This window comes from Manis javanica, chromosome 6 (assembly GCF_040802235.1).
Source record: "Manis javanica isolate MJ-LG chromosome 6, MJ_LKY, whole genome shotgun sequence".
NCBI classification, from domain to species: domain Eukaryota; kingdom Metazoa; phylum Chordata; class Mammalia; order Pholidota; family Manidae; genus Manis; species Manis javanica.
Genome location: NC_133161.1, coordinates 123,445,622 through 123,461,133, shown reverse-complemented (window position 1 = coordinate 123,461,133; position 15,512 = coordinate 123,445,622).

The window sequence follows — 15,512 nt, the reverse complement described above, 5'->3', positions numbered from 1 at the left end:
AATACTTATCTTTCTTAAACATGTATATAATGAAGCATGAAAAAATTCTAGAAAAGATCATCTGAAGTCAATATTATCTTTCAGGTATCATCAGTGTATGATTTACTGAGGAAAAAAAGATATTTCTTTTTTCATAAAAAGGTTATATTAAAATATGCAAAAATGTCATGAGCATGAGCAAATTACTACCTTAAGTCATTTTGTATCTTATTTTATAATGAAAGATGATTCAAACCAAAAGTCCATACTGGATTCATTTTGTTTGATTTCATCATTTCCATTGATTAAATAAACCAGACGAATATAATATTTTTTGTTTGATGTTAATAAGTGTTATAAATGTCTAAATTATTTTGCATCAGAAGAAGGAACATATAAATGATATGGAAATGAGTTTATTAGCCTTCCAGTTTCCTCAGATTAATTGCTCCTTATACATTTTTGTTGTCTGTCCATTTTACCACATGCACATGAATACACTGGTCAAAGGTACTCTGTTTCCTTTGAATCAGTATCACAATTTATTAGATTCTCCAATATAAGTTATCTCATTCTGGCTTCTATGGCTGTTTTTCTTTATCCTCCTTGATAGACTATTAACAACCTGTTAGATTCAAGGACTATGGTTTGCTTACCTTTTTTTTTTTCATCTCTGCAAGAGCTAACCTTAAAGTGTCACAGTTAGGAAGCACACTGAAAGAGTTATTTTCACTCTTTCCTTTTTTTTTTTTGTCCTCTATTAGTTTGGGTTTTGAAATAACTTAGGTTTGGACATCATGAAGAATGATGCTTATAAATAACATTTCATATCTCCTTACATAGCCATGTGATCTTGGATAACTTATTTATCCTCTCTGAGCCTCAGTTTTCTATAAAATGGGAATAGCTATACGGTACCTATCTCAGAGTAGGCAGAAGAAAAGAATTAAAGTATAAAGCATTTGGAATTTTATTAAATACATGACAGCTAAATAATAAATGTTAGTTCCTTCTTCCTCTTTTCCCAGAGGACTGGATTTTGAAAGCAAATAGCATCCATAAGAAAAGCACTTGTCTTTTTTAAAATTCAATTTACTTAAACTAAAAAAAAGAGGATAAAAAATCAGATAACCCATTTCTCCTACTCCCAACCCCTGTGGCAACCACTAATCCTTTCTCTGTATCTATAAGCCTCTTTCCTTTTAGATTCCACATTTAAGAGATCATATGGTATTTGTCTTTTTTCACTTAACATAATGCCCTCCAGGTCCATCAGTGTCATTGCAAATAGCAAGATTTCATTCTTGCATATGGCTAATATTTTATTGTGTGTGTGTGTGTATCACAGTTTCTTTATTCAATCATCCATTGGTAGAAACTTAGTTGTTTCCATAACTTGGATGTTGTAAATAATGTTACAATGAGATAAACATATTTTTTCAAATTAGTGTCTTCGTTTTTTGTATAAATATCCAGAAGTGCAATTGCTGGATCATATGCTAGTTCAGCTTTTATTTTTATGAGGAACTGCCATACTGTTTTACACAGAGGCTGCACAATGCTCAATGATTTCCTTTTTTCCACATCCTTGCCAACACTTTCTCTTCCTTGTCTTTTTGATAATCATTCTAATAGGTGAGAGATGATAGCTCATTTTGGTTTTGCTGTGCATATGCCTAATGGTTATTGATATTGAGCATCTTTTCATAAACCCATGGGCCATTATATGTCTTCTTTGGAAAAAAGTCTATTCAGATCCTCTGTCCATTTTTTAATTGGATTTTTTTCTGCTATGAGTTGTATATGTTCTCTATATATTTTGAATATTAGCCCCTTATGAGGTATGTGGTTTACAAATATTTTCTCCCATTCAGTAGGCTGCCTTCTCATTTTGTTGATAGTTTCCTTTTTTGTGCAGTGGGTTTTTAATATAGTTCTACTTGTTCATTCTTGCTTTTATTCTTTTGCTTTTACTGTCAGATTTTTAAAAATCATTGCCAAGACTTATGTGAAGGAGCTTACCTATGCTTTCTCATAGGAATTTTATGGTTTCAGGTTTTATGTTCAATTATGTTTAATTCACTTTGATTTAAACTTTGTGTGTAGTGTAAGATAGTGGTCAAGTTTCATTCTTTTGTGAATGTGGCTGTCAAATTTTCCAACACCATTTCTTGAAGAATCTGTCCTTTCACCATCATATATATTCTTGCTTACTTTGTCATAAATTCATTGACCATAGATGCATTATTTTATTTCTGGTCTCTCTAATCTGTGCCATTGATCTATGTGTCTGTTTTTATGCCAGTGTCATTGTTTTGTTTACTATAGCTTTGTAATATAGTTTGAACTCAAGGAGTGTGATGCCTCCAAATTTGTTTCTCCTTCTCAAGATTGCTTTGGCTATTCTAGTCTTTGGTGGTTTGAAACAAGTTTTAAAACTATTCATTCTGTTTCTGTGAAAAATTCCAGTGGAATTTTGATAGGGATTGTGTTGAATCTGTATATTGCTTTGATAAGAAAATAAAGATAGGTAAGAAAAACAAGCTGTCAGTCAAAACTTCAGAATTTATATTTGGAGTCTCATGGGAACAACACTCAGTTGAAAAAGGGGATTTGTTTTAAAGCTATTTTTTATTGCATTTTTAAATAGGAGTAGCTTTGGTGAGACTGATGAAAATTATGTTATGCTAAAATATTTCTAACAAGCTCCTTGATAAATCTGATAACTGTTCATTTTAAAAGCTCTTATTTTGAAATAATTTTTTTGAAAATAATATTTTATATGCTGTAAGATATAAAAATAACAAAAACTCCACATAACATCAGTTGACATATCTCATAATTTAATAAATGTGAGAGAGGTGTTTAATTTTCAAAGGACATTTAAGAACTTCTGCTTTTCTATAATATGATTATTTGCTTTGGTATTGATTGTCAGATACTCTTCAGCAGAACCTTTCCTTGTATTTATCTTAGCAAAGGTAAAATTGGGGACTTTTTATAATATAAAAACTGAAGATATCTAAGAAATAGTAAAGGCTTGAGGTCAGTACAATATGACTTTATGGTACACAATATATCAGCAAATGTAGGTGTCTTCAAGTCTCTGAAGACATGGAAACAATTCTGCAGATAGGTGGCAGTTGACTTTAGAGGCTTCTAGGATGTCTTCACTCAAGGTAATTCTGGAAAAGCTGAAGGAACATGAAAAAGCTGGGAATTCAACCTGGCTGCCTAGTTATCCTTGCCCTATGAATAGCCTGCAAGTTAACTGAGTGCGCTTTGCTGACCAGCTGAGGGGGAAACAAGACAACTTTCTTCCATTGATACATTGTTAGAGGCTAACCCACTTTAAGACTGAAATTTCATGACAGTTGAACCAGCTCAAATTGATGAAGCATTTACACATATATAATTTGCTAAACTTGACCATATGGCAAAGGTGTATAATTTGGATTCTAAGGCACCCATATTATTATAAAGGAAACATTAATTAAAATACAAGTAATTTTTGACCTAGTATAATCATAGTTTCAGATTAAATGCCAATGATTTTTTATCAAGTCTAACTCATGATTGTACAGATACAGTATTTGGCAATATTTACATGGCATGCTTGGAAATCTGGTTCATGAGCTATATAAGACAGAGTTATTTTACAGCTAGTCAGGAACAACCCTATTATTATTATCTTTAGGGTTACCCAGACATCAGCTAAAGACTCTTGCCTATGATAAAGATGAAATGGGCTAGCTAATAACTTTTAAGGTGCTCTTTACAATTTGAAGCCCCTGGCAGAATGCAGGACCATTGGTAGGATGTGTGTAGATTAGTGACTGATGTCTGGCAACCTGGTTTCCCTACATAATCTAGGGTGCATTGAAAAAAACCAACAGAAAACTTAAAAACTTCTGCTGGAACTCATTTAAAACAAGTATTTTCCTGAATATCTTCATAGATCATAATCCAGAGATGAAGCACTTCCTGTGAGACTTAGAAAGGACTCAAGGAGCTGCTCTTGGAGTTTTCTTGGGATCCATGTGCTTACCTGCACTTTCTTTCTTTAACTATACTCTATTCTTTACCTTAATTAGAATATTAAAAGTTTATTATCTTTGTAATCTTATGAGGCCTTTCAGTTATGACATCTCTGCAACCTTTGCATCATCTAACCTGTTAAAGTAAATATTTCCCATAACCAAAATGGGTACATATGGTTGTAGAGTCTATTCCATTTTTAACAGATATTGTAATGCACAAATTCATTAATAAATTAATTTGAATTAACTTAGCTAAGAAAAATCACAATAGTACCACTCTACAAGTGCATATTGTTTTTAGATTTACAGTAAGTTAATCATCAAAAAGCTCTGTGAGAAATTGATGCCAATTTCGCTTTGCTATATGTTAAGTATAATGAAAAAGGTTAGCTTCATTCTCATTTCCATCAATTTCTTAACAATCTCAAACTCATGCACAAAATCTAAGCAAAAACCAGACCAAGCCTATAGACTTCCATTTCAGTTAGGCTGTTGATTTAAAGCCACCTGAATTCAGAATTTATCACAATTTGAAAAGTAGCAAAATTTCTAAGTTAGTGCAAAAGGATAAGGCTCAGGGAATTTTGGCAAATTTTCTAAAGTCACAAAGTAGTCTCCCAAACTCAGGTCTTCTATATGCAACTTAATCCAATGTAGATTCTCTAATAGTTTCTAATTAAAATTTTAGTGACTAGTATTATATTAAACTGCTATTCACATTTAAAAAATTCAAACACTGAGGTGCTTGCATTTGATAAATAGTGTCATTTGGAACAGAGAGCTTAAATGACTAAATAGAGTAACCTCATGCCAAATACCATATTTGATAATTTAATTGGACTGTAATTTATAACAGGTTAATTTATGAATCCCAGGTTCAACTTGAGCTATCAGAAAGCTGTACCTAATTGCTTTTCAATATACCCTTCAGCATACCAGAAAAATTTTGATTGTTTATTTTCCTGAATGCCACAGTAGAATTGGTTTTATTTTGTTTTTCTAGGATGTGAAGTGATAGCCCAAGTGTAAAATCAAACAAGACACATAATACTAAAAATTAAATTGGTCTTAGTCTATTAAGAAAAACTTGGGTACAGATATGAAAAAAATGCCAATATCTCTATCTAAATTCTTAGCTTTTAATATACTTCACAATACCTAGCAGCAGTTTTACAGAAGACACTAGATTGACAGGTTAATTATAGAAGATGTAAAACTATATGTACAGATAGCAAATCAAACGAGTATTCATTCACTTGGCCCTTCACCAGAAAACAGCAGACAGCTTTTATTTGAAACTATTTAAGGATACAAATCATATAATGCATGACATTGAAAATTCCCATACAAATGCATAGTGAGGCTGCCAGCAAGATTACCGATTCACATTCAAACATAAATTTATGGAGAGGCAAGAAAAACACCTCGATTCACTTCAAAGTAAATGAATTCTCCTATTAGGATGTGTTGTATTATACTACGCTACACAATATCCTTCAAGTTGAATGAGATCACCTTCAACTTTTACCATTACTGCAGTGATGTCTTGACATAACTTGAAAGTTATATTATATCATTTGTCATTTTACACCAAAGAGATGTATCCACTGGCAAGGAATTTCTTGATTTACTATCTTTGGACCAATGAAAATAATTTTTTTATCCCCATTTACACAAAGGTGTTCACCTTGCTTTAAAGCCAGTGTGAACTTTTGTAAGTAGACTTAAGGGATTCATGTTTGAATAAATCTATCTTGAAATGATAAAACTTTGAGAAGACAATTATTTCAATATAAGGTGCTCATATTCAGGGATGCCATGTAGTACACCTAGCTGCATTGTTTATTGGTCTGACTAGGCATGCCCTTGGTATTTCATGTTATTTTGGCTACAAATGAATCTTTAAAAAGTACAAGATATATTTCACAAGAGTAAGAATTGTTCTGCTCATCTCAGCCAAAATCGTATCTCCCCACTGTTGTACCATATGTTCGGTGCAGATTGTCTATTTGGCTACTGCTAACAGCCCTGGAAATGGCCTCATTTCAGTGGTGAAATGATCCCTGTATGAAAGGAGCTTGCAGGGCACTTGGGGGACTCGCAGGATGAGTGGATCTATTTCACCCTAAGATGCTTTTGTTAGTATGAGATTGCTTTCAAGTCTTTGGCAAATCTACAAACAGGATAAATTAATGCATTTTAACATGAGATCCTCAGCAGAAATATGGTTTGGTTTTAATATCCTTTTCATTTATCATATTCCTTAATTCTGGAACATAGAACTTGGATAATTTTCATTAGAAAAGAAAAAAATCATCTTAACCTCTTCTGTGTTTGCCTAGCCTCCAAAACCATCAATGGCTAATATTCATTGAGGACTGACTACATCCTAGGCCCTTTTCTAAGAATCTTATATGTGTTTATTCATATGTATTTCTATTTTCCTCTCGATATTTCTATGAAATGAGTAATTTTATTATCATTATTTAAATGAAGAAATTAAGGTTCAGTTAAGTTGAATTAGTTTATTCAGATATTTGAGTGCCTACCAAAGGTGGATTTATTGGGAAGTTAATGAAGACTATGCCTCATGGTTATTTACTTGTGATACTTCCTTCCAATGCCCTGAAAGGAATTCTTGGATTATGTTTATATGGTTGTACCTCATTTAATATTTGTTATGTTGTATTATTTTTCTTAAAGAAGGTTCCCCAATCTGTATAAGCTTCAGCTGGCATAAAATTTGTATCTATAATTACATAAAAGTTTCCATTACTGACCTAGATACATGAGATACTTCAGTAAACAGATAAAATTCTTACATACTAGAATGGTTAACTGACAATACCCATTAATCATAGAAAATAAGAAAAGGATATAGTACAGTAGGTAATAAATTCTATCAAACAAAAGTAAAACTGAAGAGGATTGTGGACTTGGGGAATGAACTGTGGAGTAGGGAAGATGAATAGTCGCAATTTAAAATAAAATTTTCAGATGGGCCTCTTAAGCAGATGACTTTTGAACAAAGACTAGAAGGGAGTCAGAGAGTTTGCCATGTGAATGTGTAGTGGAAGCACTTTTTAGGCAAAGGAAATGGTCAGTGAAATGGCTATAATGCTTCCCTCAAATTCATAGAGCTAGAAAATGATTGTTATAATATAAACACCAGTCATCTGGTTTCAGAACTTGTGTTTATCATTATATACAGTATATCTACATTGACAAATTGATTGAAGATCAATTAATAAATACTTTAGAAAACCTACAATGCCAAAGAAAATCAAGTAACAAAAATATAAACCCTGCTCTCAAATAACCGATCTCATACCCATCTCATCAAGAAGATGTAACATATACATATAGTTGTGTGAATCTAGAAGAACATAGTCTTATTGCCCAATATTGCCTGTTATTGGATCTCAAATAAGACATTTCAGAGAACTTTCTGGAAAAGCTATAGCTAGAAGTGGGCTTTGTAGGATCAACAAGCTTTGTATAAATAAATGAAAAGGACTTTTAGCATAATGTGAGATAATAAATAACCAGATTCAGGCCCCAGTGCCCAGGTTGTCCCCTTTACCCAAAGTGTGTTGTCATTCTAAACCTTTTAGAGGCATTAAAAATATTTTGTCTCCAAGTATTAGTGAATGCCTTATGTAAGAAAGATATTTTGAATATCAGTTTACCATGTCAGCAATCCTCAAAATTTATAGTAGACATAATTTGACATAACACAATGATTATGTTTTAGTCTAATTTATATAGAATGGGAAATGGCATGACTGTTGGATCAGTGAACACTTTCTTTGCTTTTGGGCACCAGACACTGAAGATGTGCACATGTGTGTGTGTGTGTGTGTGTGTGTACGTGTATTTATGTGATTGATTCATGTTGTTTCAGTTCAGTTCATGTCTGCCTTGGCCTTTTGAATTCAGTTATGAAACATGCAAGGTATAAACCATTACAGATTTCTGCTACGTATTCTGTATGAGAATCAGAGTTTCTCTGAGTAACTGCAGAATGATAATGCTAGCAGCACAATACCATGTTTATTCAAAATAAAATTATCATTTCTCTACTTATTAAAACTATGTATGCATCAAATTCTTGTTATATGCAGTAGAAGACTACAATGTTTAAAGTATCACTCAATTTATCATGAAGTAAAACAAGTTTTAGTTACAGGCTTTAGAAAATGAATGGCCACCAAGGATTTCTGCCTCCTGCTACCAACACTGTTGTACAGGTGCGCAGCTCCCAGTCATGGGTGATTTTGTCTGCCACTTCACTGGAAGACGTTTAGAAATATATGGGGTGGGGGTTGGTTCCAGATGATGTAAGAAGGTCCTGAGCTCACTTCCTTCCATGGACAGACTGAATTTACACCTATTCGTAGAAAAATGTCCTGTGAAAAAGACCTAAAGACTGGTGGGGCAACCCCTTCACGTTAGCCAAACATGGGAAACCACGTAGAAGCTGTTAAGAAAGAGATACAGTCTCCCCATAAAAGCCATTCCTGACAAAATGACAATGGGGATGTAAATCAAAGCTGGAGCTTCTCCCTGAGGGACAAAGCATTTGAACCCCACGTCAGGTGCCTCATCCGTTAAGACTGGCACCTGAAAGATGAACCCCCAAACATCTGGATTCGAAGGGGAGCACCAGTGGGGCTGACACCACAGAGACCCGCAGGGCCGTGGCAGCCAGAGGCGCATGCACACTCAGCCCCCGGGCCCAGTGCAGAAGCAACCCTTTGGAAAGCACCCATATTTTGTGTAAAAGAGACCCATGATATAACTATAAAGAATTGGTCTAAGGGGCACCGTCCTACTTGATTCTTTCCAGGGCCAAAGGCTGATGGGAGCCATCTGCTTGCTCTCCCTCCGCGTTGCTCAAGCTGGTAGGAGCCTCTTTTACTTTCCTTTCCCACTGGGACCATCTTTATGCACCTGCTGGTGGGGGCCACATTCTGTACTCTGCTTCTGCCTTGCTAAAGCCACTTCGTACCACCTGTTTTTTTCCTTTTTCTTTCTTTTCATTTTCTTGTCTTTCCTTTTCAGTGAGCCCCGTCTCATCCCTCTGCCTCAGTCTTGCCCCAGCCCCATACGCCGTCTTTACTCTCTCCCTCTTCTGCGTGTCCAGGAGCCAGTGCCTCCAGGAGGGGTCTTCTACGTGCATTCAGGGCCCTTGTTTTTAGGTCTGATGGCCCAAATTTTGAGGCTGCCATCAGGAGATATCTCTGGATTGCTTGGCTCTGGGAGCCCAGGGGTTGTGCTCCGTGGTCTTAGGGCACTGCAACAACTGGAGAGACAGTTATTTTCAGGCTGCCACCCCCAGAAGGCTGCACAGGGAGGAGACTGAGTCGCAGCCCCAGCCTTCCTATGAAAGAGGCCCACTTTCTAGTCCGGATGTTCAGCATGAAGGACAGGCTCCAGGTTCGCCACATATCTAGAAGCTAAGAAGGGTCACTCAGGGAACACAGGTGGGGGGACATCATCTGTGTGTTCTTCTGTGTCACTCCAGCTCACCAGTATTTCCTAGAAAGGAGCTGCACTTGTCCAGAGCTGTGATATTTGCCAGTGCTGCCCCAGTGACACCTAAGATTGCTTGGCTCTGGGGACTAGAAGGGCTTATGCTTATAGTCCCACAGGACTGTATATATGTGCATTCATTACAGCTGTTCCCTGAGAGTCTGGCTTTCAATTAGTCTGAATCTAGGCACTGAGATCCCCTTTGTGATACTGGCTGGTCTTGTCACACCCTCAACTAATGGGAGCCATTAAAAATAAAATAGGCTGAGGTGGAGCCAGGATGGCAGCGTGAGTAGAGCAGCGGAAATCTCCTCCCAAAACCACATATATCTATGAAAATATAACAAAGACAACCCTTCCTACAATAGAGACCAGAGGACACAGGACAACATCCAGACCACATCCACACCTGCGAAAACCCAGTGCCTCGCAAAGGGGGTAAGATACAAGCCCCGGCCCTGCGGGACCCAAGCACCCCTCCCCCTGGCCCCTGGTGGGTGGAGAGGAGGCAGCAGGGAGAGAAAGAGAGCCCAGGACTGCTGAACACCCAGCCCCAGGATTCCAGACCAGAGCGCAGACACAGTGCATGCGTAGGGTCCTGGACACTAGGGAAACAGGGCGGCAGGACCGGTGAGCAGGTGCCTGAGGCTGATGCCTGAGAACAAAGAAATGGGAGTGGTTTTTGTTTTTGGCAAGTACTTTTTGGAAGCATTAAAGGGATAGGGACCCCAATACTAGGGAAACAGGGTAGCAAGACCGATGAGCGGGTGGCTGAGAGCAGTGCCTGAGGGCAAAAAAAAAAATTGTGTGTTTTTCCCTTTTTTTTGGTGAGTGCTTTTTGGAAGCCTTAAAGGGACAGGGACGCCAATACTAGGAAAACAGGGCAGCAAGACCGGTTAGCGGGTGCCTGAGACCAGTGCCTGAGGACAAAGAAAATCACGCATTTTTCCCTTTTTTTTGGCGAGTGCTTTTTGGAAGCCTTAAAGGGACAGAGACCCCAAACTAGGGAAACAGGGCAGCAAGACCGGTGAGCAGGTGCTTGAGACCAGCACCTGAAGACAAAGAAAACCGCGGGTTTTTCCCTTTTTTCTTGGCGAGTGCTTTTTGGAAGCCTTAAAGGGACAGGGACCCCAATACTAGGGAAACAGGGCAGCAAGACCCATAAGTGCGTGCCTGAGACCGGTGCCTGAGGACAAAGAAAATCACGCGTTTTTCCCTTTTTTTTTTCTCTTTTGTTGTTGCTGTTGGTGTTTTGGTTTGGAGAGTGCTTTCTGGAAGTCTTAAAGGGGCAGGACAGGACACTTAGCCCAGAAGCAGGGAATCTGGGGATCTCTGGGCACTCTAACCCTCTGGCAACAGGGAGCACAGAGGCTCCTTACGGAGATAAATAGCCTTCTGGCTGCTCCCCCTCCAACAGGGCTCCACCATTTTGGACGAGCAGCCCCAGCCAAGCCACGCCCACAGCAACAGCGGAGATAAACTCCAAAACAACCAGGCAGGTAGCTGAAGCCCTGTCTGCACACAGCTGTCAAGCATAAGCCACTAGAGGTTGCTATTCTCCCAGGAGAGGAAGGCCACAAACCAACAAGAAGGAAAGCTCTCCCAGCTGTCACTCGTACCAGCTCTGTAAACTATCTCTATCACCATGAAAAGGCAAAACTATAGGCAGACAAAGACCACAGAGACAACACCTGAGAAGGAGACAGACCTAACCAGTCTTCCTAAAAAGAATTCAAAATAAAAATCATGAACATGCTGACAGAGATGCAGAGAAAAATGCAAGAGCAATGGGATGAGATGCAGAGAAAAATGCAAGAGCAATGGGATAAAGTCTGGAGGGAGACCACAGATGTTAGGAAGGAGATCACAGAAGTGAAACAAACCCTGGAAGGATTTATAAGCAGAATGGATAAGATGCAAGAGGCCATTGAAGGAATAGAAACCAGAGAACAGGAACGTATAGAAGCTGACATAGAGAGAGATAAAAGGATTTCCAGGAAGGAAAAAACACTAAGAGAATTATGTGACCAATTCAAAAGGAATAATATTCGTATTATAGGGGTACCAGAAGAAGAAGAAAGAGGAAAAGGGATAGAAAGTCTCCTTGAAGAAATAATTGCTGAAAATTTCCCAAACTGGGGGAGGAAATAACCGTACAGACCACAGAAATACACAGAACCCCCAACAGAAAGGATCCAAGGAGGACAACACGAAGACACATAATAACTAAAATGGCAAAGATCAAGGACAAGGAAAGAGTTTTAAAGGCAGCTAGAGAGAAAAAAGTCACCTATAAAGGAAAACCCATCAGGCTAACATCAGACTTCTCGACAGAAACCCTACAGGCCAGAAGAGAATGGCATGATGTATTTAATGCAATGAAACAGAAGGGCCTTGAACCAAGGATACTGTATCCAGTACGACTATCATTTAAATATGATTGTGGGATTAAACAATTCCCAGACAAGCAAAAGCTGAGGGAATTTGCCTCCCACAAACCACCTCTACAGGGCATCTTACAGGGACTGCTCTAGATGGGAGCACTCCTAAAAAGAGCACAGAACAAAACACACAACATATGAAGAATGGAGGAGGAGGAATAAGAAGGGAGAGAAGAAAAGAATCTCCAGACAGTGTATATAACGCTCAATAAGCGAGCTAAGTTAGGCAGTAAGATACTAAAGAAGCTAAACTTGAACCTTTGGTAACCATGAGTCTAAAGCCTGCAATGGCAAAAAGTACATATCTCTCAATAGTCACCCTAAATGTGAATGGACTTAATGCACCAATCAAAAGACACAGAGTAATAGAATGGATAAAAAAGCAATACGCATCTATATGCTGCTTACAAGAAACTCATCTCAAACCCAAAGACATGCACAGACTAAAAGTCAAGGGATGAAAAAACATATTTCAGGCAAACAACAGCAATAAGAAAGCATGGGTTGCAGTACTAATATCAGACAAAATAGACTTCAAAACAAAGAAAGTAACAAGAGATAAAGTAGGACACTACATAATGATAAAGGGCTCAGTCCAACAAGAGGATATAACCATTCTAAATATATATGCACCCAACACATGAGCACCAGCATTTCTGAAACAAATACTAACAGAACTAAAGAGGGAAATAGACTGCAATGCATTCACTTTAGGAGACTTCAACACACCACTCACCCCAAAGGACAGAACCACCGGGCAGAAAATAAGTAAGGAGACACAGGCACTGAACAACACACTAGAACAGAGGGACCTAACAGACATCTATAGAACTCTACATCCAAAAGCAACAGGATATACATTCTTCCCAAGTGCACATGGAACATTCTCCAGAATAGACCACATACTAGCTCACAAAAAGAGCCTCAGTAAATTCCAAAATGAAATTCTACCAACCAATTTTTCAGACCACAAAGATATAAAAGCAGACATAAATTCTACAAAGAAAACAAAAAGGCTCACAAACACATGGAGGCTTAACAACATGCTCCTAAATAATCAATGGATCAATGAACAAATTAAAATAGAGATCAAGGAATATATGGAAACAAATGACAACAACAACACAAAGCCCCAACTTCTGTGGGACGCAGCGAAAGCAGTCTTAAGAGGAAAGTATATAGCAATCCAGGCACACTTGAAGAAGGAAGAACAATCCCAAATGAATAGTCTAACATCACAGTTATCGAAACTGGAAAAAGAAGAACAAATGAGGCCTAAAGTCAGCAGAAGGAGGGACATAATAAAGATCAGAGAAGAAATAAACACAATTGTGAAGAATAAAACAATAGCAAAAATCAACGAAACCAAGAGCTGGTTCTTTGAGAAAATAAACAAAATAGATAAGCCTCTGGCCCAACTTATTAAGAGAAAAAGAGAATCAACACAAATCAACATAATCAGAAATGAGAATGGAAGAATCACGACAGACTCCACAGAAATACAAAGAATTATTAAAGACATCTATGAAAACCTATATGCCAACAAGCTGGAAAACCTAGAAGAAATGGACAACTTCCTAGAAAAATACAACCTCCCAAGACTGACCAAGGAAGAAACACAAAAGTTAAACAAACCAATTACAAGCAAAGAAATTGAAACGGTAATCAGAAAACTACACAAGAACAAAACCCCGGGGCCGGACGGATTTACCTCGGAATTTTATCAGACACACAGAGAAGACATAATACCCATTCTCCTTAAAGTGTTCCAAAAAATAGAAGAGGAGGGAATACTCCCAAACTCATTCTCTGAAGCCAACATCACCCTAATACCAAAACCAGGCAAAGACCGCACCAAAAAAGAAAATTACAGACCAATATCCCTGATGAATGTAGATACAAAAATACTCAATAAAATATTAGCAAACAGAATTCAACAGTATATCAAAAGGATCACACACCATGACCAAGTGGGATTCATCCAAGGGATTCAAGGATGGTACAACATTCGAAAATCCATCAACATCATCCACCAAATCAACAAAAAGAAAGACAAAAACAACATGATCATCTCCATAGATGCTGAAAAAGCATTTGACAAAATTCAACATCCATTCATGATAAAAACTCTCAGCAAAATGGGAATAGAGGGCAAGTACCTCAACATAATAAAGGCCATGTATGATAAACCCACAGCCAACATTATACTGAACAGCGAGAAGCTGAAAGCATTTCCTCTGAGATCGGGAAACACACAGAGATGCCCACTCTCCCCACTGTTATTTAATATAGTACTGGAGGTCTTAATCACGGCAATCAGCAAAACAAAGAAATACAAGGAATCCATATTGGTAAAGAAGAAGTTAAACTGTCACTATTTGCAGATGATATGATACTGTACATAAAAAACCCTAAAGACTCCACTCCAAAACTACTAGAACTGATATCAAAATACAGCAAAGTGGCAGGATACAAAATTAACACACATAAATCTGTAGCCTTCCCTTACACTAACAATGAACCAATAGAAAGAGAAATCAGGAAAACAATTCCATTCACAATTGCATCAAAAAGAATAAAATACCTAGGAATAAACCTAACCAAAGAAGTGAAAGACCTATACCCTGAAAACTGTAAGTCACTGTTAAGAGAAATTAAAGGGGATAGTAACAAATGGAAACTCATCCCATGCTCATGGCTAGGAAGAATTAATATCATCAAATGGCCATCCTGCCCAAAGCAATGTACATATTTGATGCAATCCCTCTCAAATTACCAGCAACATTCTTCAATGAATTGGAACAAATAATTCAAAAATTCATATGGAAACACCAAAGACCCTGAATAGCCAAAGCAATCCTGAAAAAGAAGAATAAAGTAGTGGGGAATCTCATGCCCCAACTTCAGGCTCTACTACAAAGCCATAGTAATCAAGAGAATTTGGTACTGGCACAAGAACAGAGCCACAGACCAGTGGAACAGATTAGAGACTTCAGAAATTAACCCAACCATATATGGTCAATTAATATTTGATAAAGGAGCCACAGACATACAATGGCAAAATGACAGTCTCTTCAACAGATGGTGCTGGCAAAACTGGACAGCTACATGTAGGAGAATGAAACTGGACCATTGTCTAACCCCATATACAAAGGTAAACTCAAAATGGATCAAAGACCTGAATGTAAGTCATGAAACCATTAAACACTTGGAAAAAAATATAGGCAAAAACCTCTTAGACATAAACATGAGTGACCTCTTAGACATAAACATGAGACATAAACCTCTTGAACATATGTCCCTGGGCAAGGAAAACAACAGCAAAAATGAGCAAGTAGGACTACATTAAGCTGAAAAGCTTCTGTACAGTGAAAAACACCATCAATAGAACAAAAGGAACCCTACAGTATGGGAGAATATATTTGAAAATGACAGATCCGATAAAGGCTTGACGTTCAGAATATATAAAGAGCTCACACGCCTCAACAAACAAAAAACAAATAACCCAATTAAAAAA